We start from the raw sequence: 7,465 nt of genomic DNA on the forward strand, positions 1-7,465 counted from the left end.
TACTTATAAGTACTTTAACATTATAAGAAACATAAATTCAGTCAAGTGAGTCCAAACTTTTGATTAGTAGTGTTGGTGCATTGCATAGATCCAGAAGAATCCCATCGGATACTCTTTAACAGTTTGGAGCTAGTGCGGTGTCGTTTAAAGAACGATTTGTTCACTCAGCCGTGAGTGACTGAATCAGCACATCGACAGCACACGTCACATGGGTAACAGTTTACCTTTTTCATCCAATTTGTGATTGATTCCTAAATTACCGATCTGATCAAATTACCCAGATAGCTGCGCATGTTTAACGGCACTCTGCTCCGACAAATTGATAACAGAGAAAAGACAGACAGCGAGTTTGTAGGGAAGAGAGCCTGAGGTCTAATCAGGGCAAAGCCTCTCTGTGCTATAATTACGCAAATAACCAAGCAGAGTCACTCATATTTCAAATTCATGCATGCTCGTTTTCAGTACAGCCGCTGAATGCAAATTAAAGTGTGGTATTGCAGTCAATGCTTATCATAGCCATATATAAAGTTTCTATATAGAACCCTTTTTAAGGGTTCTTTGTAACCAGGAAAAAGGAACCTTTTAGGGGTTCATTCATTATCATTTGTTTTGTCTGCATTATTCTGTGTATTCAAATGCATTTATGTATGCATGTGAATGATCACAAAATCCAAGATATGGGGGTTAGAAAATGTATATATTTATCTCATTTTATGTTGTTAATCAATATCACATGAAGAGTGCCATTTCAGTTTTTCTCCACCAAAAATCAGCATGATTAAAATGTGAAGTTACTACAACAGTTTAATAAACAATAATTTAATTACAACTACAAAATGTTGCAGAATAATGTAATATATGAATGAATGATAGAACCCTTTTTGACACAAAGGAAATCAGGCTTTCTTGTTGTTATAGAAACTTTTAGCATAAAAGGTTGAGTAAAGAACCCTATGGTTCAATATAGAACCCTAATGAACCCTTTTTTCTAAGAATGTATAGCCTAAATCAATAAAGGTCCTACAACAGTTAGTTCGACTGTTTGTGTTGCTGACAGACAGTGGATATTTTACAGAGATTTTCTGCAGGTTACATTGATACACTAGTAGGGGAAGAGAAGTGACCTTTTCACACAGCAGTCCCGGTAAATTACCGTCAAAATGCCAGAATGACTTGTAAATACACAAATATGCTGTTCACACATGCAACGGCATCCTGGGTTTTTATTGGAAGAAGACCATTCACACATCAGCTCCAAAATACAGATAAATTCTGTGATGTCAGTCATCGAAGTGATCTTCAAATGCTGCGCCGTAGACTTAATTCGCCCACATGTGGAGAAGAGCTTTAGTTTCACTATCTGTTCAATTTGACAACATTTTTTGACGTCTGAGTAACAGGCATTAGCGATGATCAAACAGAACACATTTTTGCTCTTAAAAACATGAGAAGCGCATAATATCCAACTGTAGAGCTGCAATGCTGATCAATGGAGAAGAAGGGTCTCGAGTATGACACGTTGAAAAAGCTGCGAGAAGTGATGCAAAGGTCAAAGACAAAGATCATTTTGCGTATATATATATATATATATATATATATATATATATATATATATATATATATATATATATATATATATATATATATATAATGGTTAAAAAGCTTACCTTAAACAGCATTGAGTAATTGCGTCATCTCCATTAGAACTTTAAGATTGACCAATGTCAGCGCATTATGACGTGATCAGAAATTTACTGGTAATGCTACAACTTCCCTACTGGTAAATTGCTGGAACAAATTTACTGGTATTTTTTTTACAAAGATACTGCTCACACATGATCTCTTAGCAGTAATTAATTAAGACTGTATGTGTGAATAGGGCTATTGAAAACATTGATTCAACTGATTTGTAAAAAAAACAACAACAACAACAACAACAATATACAAGTTACTGTCATTAAATTATTTGCGCAATAGATTTGTTCAAATCACTGATTAATTCAGGAACGAAAACCATTGACAAAACCATATATGTTTTATATATGTTCCAATGTTGCAGAAATATACGTGTCCTAACCAGACCAGGTCTGTTATGCACCAAGCTGACAGCCGACCTTCGGTAAACTTCTGTCGGCCTATTTTTTTGCGGTGCGTTCCATGTCGGCTCTTGTCGGGCTCATGTCGGCAGAGGTTTGCCCGATACTGCATGTTGAATAATTTTTTTAATTTTTATTATTCAATAGAACTTGTGCGCTTACTGTAGATGTAACAGAGGCCAACTAGTTGCTATGCAAATAAACCTCACTCCTTTGACCTCAAGAGACGCTAGCGACTAACACTAGAGGTTGCAGCTTTTAGCCTCCTTGTAAGAGCGTGCTTAATATCATGCAGACAGACCCGGTTTCGAGTCCTGCTTGGAGCGGGCGGTTCGAACAGGATGGGTAACATTGGTGCCGTGACCCGGATGGGATTGAGGTTTTTTGGGGGGGGCGGGGGGGGGGGGGGGGGGGGCATTGTATCGGAGGACATGAAACAAATTTAACATAATTTGTTCATCAATTTGTTAACAAAAATAAATAAAAAGCTAAAGCTATAATTGCCATTGTTTTTATGTTGTTGTTCCAGTTGCGACGTCACAGAAATGGAACAACATTTCTAAAACAGGATTTTCTCATTACACATTGCTGCCCCTGGTGGTTAGGACAAAAATGCACATTGTTAAAGTGTCTCTAAAGGTGCTTTCACAGCCTGTTTGACACAGTTCAGGTTACATTTTTATGAACTGTTACGAACTGTTAATCAGTGATTTTTAATTTGCACTCTGGTCACACTTACTATATATATTACATTTCCCATAGCAATTTCTTCTTTTCACACAGAAATATGACACAAGCTTGTTTATCAGACAGATTTTTTTTTTCTCCATCCTCCCTGAGAGCTCAGTTAAATACCGCACCGAGCATTTGGTTCCGTTAAAAACTCCATGTCCTCCCGCATTCGTAAGACTAAATAGCATTTCAATCTGATCTTTGCTATCCTCCATCATCTCTCCATGCCCCTCTCAAATCTCCCAGTAATCCTGTTTAGTCAGGCTGTGTGCGTTTCTGTGAAGTGTGTGTGTGTGTGTGTGTGTGTGTGTGTGTGTGTGTGTGTGTGTGTGTGTGTGTGTGTGTGTGTGTGTGTGTGTGTGTGTGTGTGTGTGTGCGCGCGCGCGCGCGCGCGTTCAGAGATAGAAAGAGGTAGAGGGTGCGAGTGAGAGAATTGGAGAGCAAGCGAGAGAGTGTGTGAGCTAAAGAGAAAGTCATTCAGCTGTATCAGAGTAGCTGGGGCCATATGCTATTCCTTCTCTAGTTTCCCAGCATGCCTGCTCAAGCCCTTGGCGCTTCTGGGAGAGACACTCACTTAGGGGATGTGAACGGAGTCGCATTGTCCTCTTGCACCAGATGTTATCACGCTCACTAATTGGCTCAGCAAAAACAAAGCAAGAGGATGGAATGGCTGGCCCACAGGAGCAGTACACAGCCTTCAGCCCAGAGCACCAATAACAATCATACAGACCTCACTGACAGCCTTCTGAAGCAATTAGCAGTCCAGACATTCAACTTCCTCCAGCTCTTCTTGTTCCGACACAACATGTCAGTTTTTTATCATTCGTGGTGAAGCTGTAATACAAATAAGCATGAATAGTCTTCAAACAGGCCTTTGGTTTCCTCAAGCGGTTGGCAACACCGATACAAGCAGCTGAACTGAGCTCGGTTTTCAACATGGTGGATTTCCCCACTGTCCTCAGGTTTCTTGTTATTGTAACAATTAAGGTGTTTCTACAGCCATCCTGTGCAGACACAACTGCTAGAGCCATTAGCTTATTTTACAGTTGAAAAACAGTGAGAAGGAAGGAGGAAAGTATGAAACTTATTACACGTGTCTTATAGTCGTGAACAAAAACATTACAGTTTTTAATTATTGTTTTTTTTTAGGCAAGGTATGATTACACACGTATGCATGTGTATGTGTATATATAAGAATGATAGTTTGGTAAGAGTAAGATGTTAAATAATTATTTTATAAGTGCACATTAAATTAGTCAAAAGTGACTGTAAAGAACATGCATTGTCACAAAAAATTGTTTTATTTCAAATAAATGCTGTTCTTTTGTTCTTTCTTATAATCAAAGAATCCTAAAAAATGATAATGTTTACTAACCGCTATTCTGATACTTAACGTCAACTTTTCAGGATCCAATCAATTCCCAATGGGTTCAAATCAAGCTACACCCTACATATTATTTTGCACATTAAATACCCTGTTTCATATTATACACTTTAAAAAATTCTTTAGAAAAAAAGTTACCTGGTTGCCTTAAAATTTTGAGTTCATTGAAATTAAAATTTTGAGTTAATATGAAAAAATGTTGAGACTCGTCAACCTTTATTAAAATATTATTAAAAGATTTTGTAAGCATATTAGGTAATTGTGTGTTTTATTTCTGATGACGCAATGAAACATGCCAAATAGTGCTATTTTCATGATTTATCAATTTTTTATGTGGTTCAGAGACAATAATATTTTGAGTTTCTATTTATTAAACAAATTTCCTTCACTGTATCAACTCAAATTTTTAATTTCAATAAACTCAAAATTTTAAGGCAACCAGGTTACTTACTTTTTTAAGTTAAACCAACAAAAACCGAGTTTGTGTGTGTGTGTGTGTGTGTGTGTGTGTGTGTGTGTGTGTGTGTGTGTGTGTGTGTGTGTGTGTGTGTGTGTGTGTGTGTGTGTGTGTGTGTGTGTGTGTGTGTGTGTGTGTGTGTGTGTGTGTGTGTGTGTGACCAGGTAATCCCTACGTTATGGGGACAAAAAGATGGCAATATCGGAAATCCTTGTCCTTTTTGGGGGTACATTTTTAGGTCCCCATGAGGAAAACATCTTATAAATCACACAGAAGGAGTTTTTTTGAGAAAGTAAAAATGCAGAATGTTTCCTGTGATGGGTAGGTTTAGGGGCAGGGGCAGTGTAGGGGGATAGGATGTCCAGTTTGTACAGTATGAAATCCATTACGCCTATGGAAAGTCCCCATAAAACATGGAAACACGACGTGTGTGTGTGTGTGTGTGTGTGTGTGTGTGTGTGTGTGTGTGTGTGTGTGTGTGTGTGTGTGTGTGTGTGTGTGTGTGTGTGTGTGTGTGTGTATACTACCGTTCACCTTGACTTTTTGTTTTGTTTTGTTTTTTTATGTTCTTTGGTTCCATGTCAAGTTCTAGTAGTGCTACCCCTCTAAGTGTTAGCAGATGTCTTGAGTGTGTGATCCAGTTCTGGCATCGTTAGCTTGGTGTAAGAACGGTCCAGGTCTATTTCAAAGGGGATTCACTTTGATTGAGAATGTGAGAATTTCACTGTGATGTGTGATAACCTTGAACAGTGTGAAGAGGAGCTGTACTCTGAATGTCCTACATCACTCTTGGTGTTGTTCCACAGCCTGTGAACTTGGTAAACTATTGGTGCATTCCCGCAGCATAACCAAAAGTTATTGAACAAACTGCTTTGCATATAAACATGCTCATCGGTCTTCATACAGCAGACATAATAAATGTGCATGTGTTCAATTTATTTTCATTTAAGGTTATGTTTGTGAGGCACAATATGACTCTGGATCATCCTGAATCCCGGATATTATGCTCAAAACAAACATTTTTGTCTCCATCCATTTAATTTGTCACAATTTCCATTCAACTTTCACAATTTTGTACATCTGTAATAAAATTTGAAGCGGTCGAAACAGTGCAATAAAACATACATCAATGCAGGGTGTAATTCCAAGGCATTTGGATCTGAAGCAGCAAACTGACATTTTCAGCAAAATGTTTTAGAAGAACAAATTATGTGTAATTCGTTTATAAAACATTTGTATGTAAATTGTCCCATTGAATAGGTAAGAATGGTTTTACGCACAATGTCTTCTGTAGTGCTTGTATTTCATCAATAAGTCCCAATAAAACTGGGAAAGACCAACAGTTTTTTAATTACAATTCTAGATAAGAGGCTTTTCTCTCATCTCAACAGTGTTGGAATAACTCCAGGTCAATATGCATTCATTTTCTGTTTGGTGGTAATGGAATTACATTTTAACATTCAAGATACAGTTCTAATTTTTAAGTATTTCAATTTGAAGGTTTTTTGTTTCACTCTCTTCTCTGTGCTGGAACTCAGCTGTCAGCACAGAAAAGTTGCATTCTGTCAATCTCCTGTCGTTCTGTGATAGATTGCCCTTTGCGAATGAAAATACAGTCGTGCATGATAAGTATGGCTGATATCAGGCCATGTGACTGAAATCCATACTTTATAAACAATTATATTTCAGTATGAGGCAAACCATGGTTTAGCCACTGCTGGTAGAACATTCTCAGAACTTTAGCCAACATTCTGGCAAGGTTCATCCTAGAATGTTTGTTCAAAGTCTCTAGTAAAGTTCTAAAGACTTTAGCACAAATATGTTATTATTACATCGTTTACCAAGCTTTTTTCTGAAATGTTTTAGTTGGAAATTAGTCTAACATTTTTAAATGATACCACTTGTTTTGGAATTGGACTACTCGGAGAACATTCAAAAGTCACATTTACATAAAATTTGAAGGATGACAAAATGGAACGTTTTCTTAACATTCGCATATCCACGTTTTTAAAAACTTTACATTTTTAACAACCAGAGAACATATAAAAGAAATAAAAGAAAATCATTAAAGAACACTTTTGTTAGACAGATTCATCGTTCTGCAACTTGTTTAAGTCTGTTTTTAGACTATCACATCAAAAGTGTGTAATTTCAAACCGCAAATTAATTGCACAACTTAAAAGTTAAAGGGTTAGTGGACGCACAATGGAATTGATCATTTTGTAAATAAAGTGGTAAATTGTGTCTGGGTTTTTTTTGCAAACAAAGCATTTGCGTTGCTTCATAAAACTGAGGTTAAACTACTGGAGTCACATGAATTACTTAAATGTTATCTTTACTTGGGGTTGAAAGTGGTAGTTGCGTAGACTGTCAATGGAGGGACAGAAATCGCTCAGATTTCATTAAAAAGAACTTAATTTGTGTTCTGAAGATGAACGAAGGTCTCATGGGTTTGGTACGACATGAGGGTGAGTGATTAATGACAGAATTTAACTTTTTAGATGAACTAATCCTTTAAGATGAGTGAGGAATGAACTGGTTCATTTTCTCCAGGTAGGCCTAAACAATTCTGTGATTTATGCTTACATGTGGCAGTAAAACACATTCATGGCCCTGACAACAGACAGACTGCATCCTATTATATCAGCAACTGTCAACATTACGGGCAAATAAGCTACAATCAACCAATCAAACGAGAGCAATGATTTATTCAGGGGAAAACTCTGGCTGAATACGAAATTTCCCCCCTAAACCCTCATTTACTATTCCCTACGGTAAGTCCATTAATAGCCTAGT

This window comes from Pseudorasbora parva, chromosome 7, assembly GCF_024679245.1.
Source record: "Pseudorasbora parva isolate DD20220531a chromosome 7, ASM2467924v1, whole genome shotgun sequence".
Classification (NCBI taxonomy): Eukaryota; Metazoa; Chordata; class Actinopteri; order Cypriniformes; family Gobionidae; genus Pseudorasbora; species Pseudorasbora parva.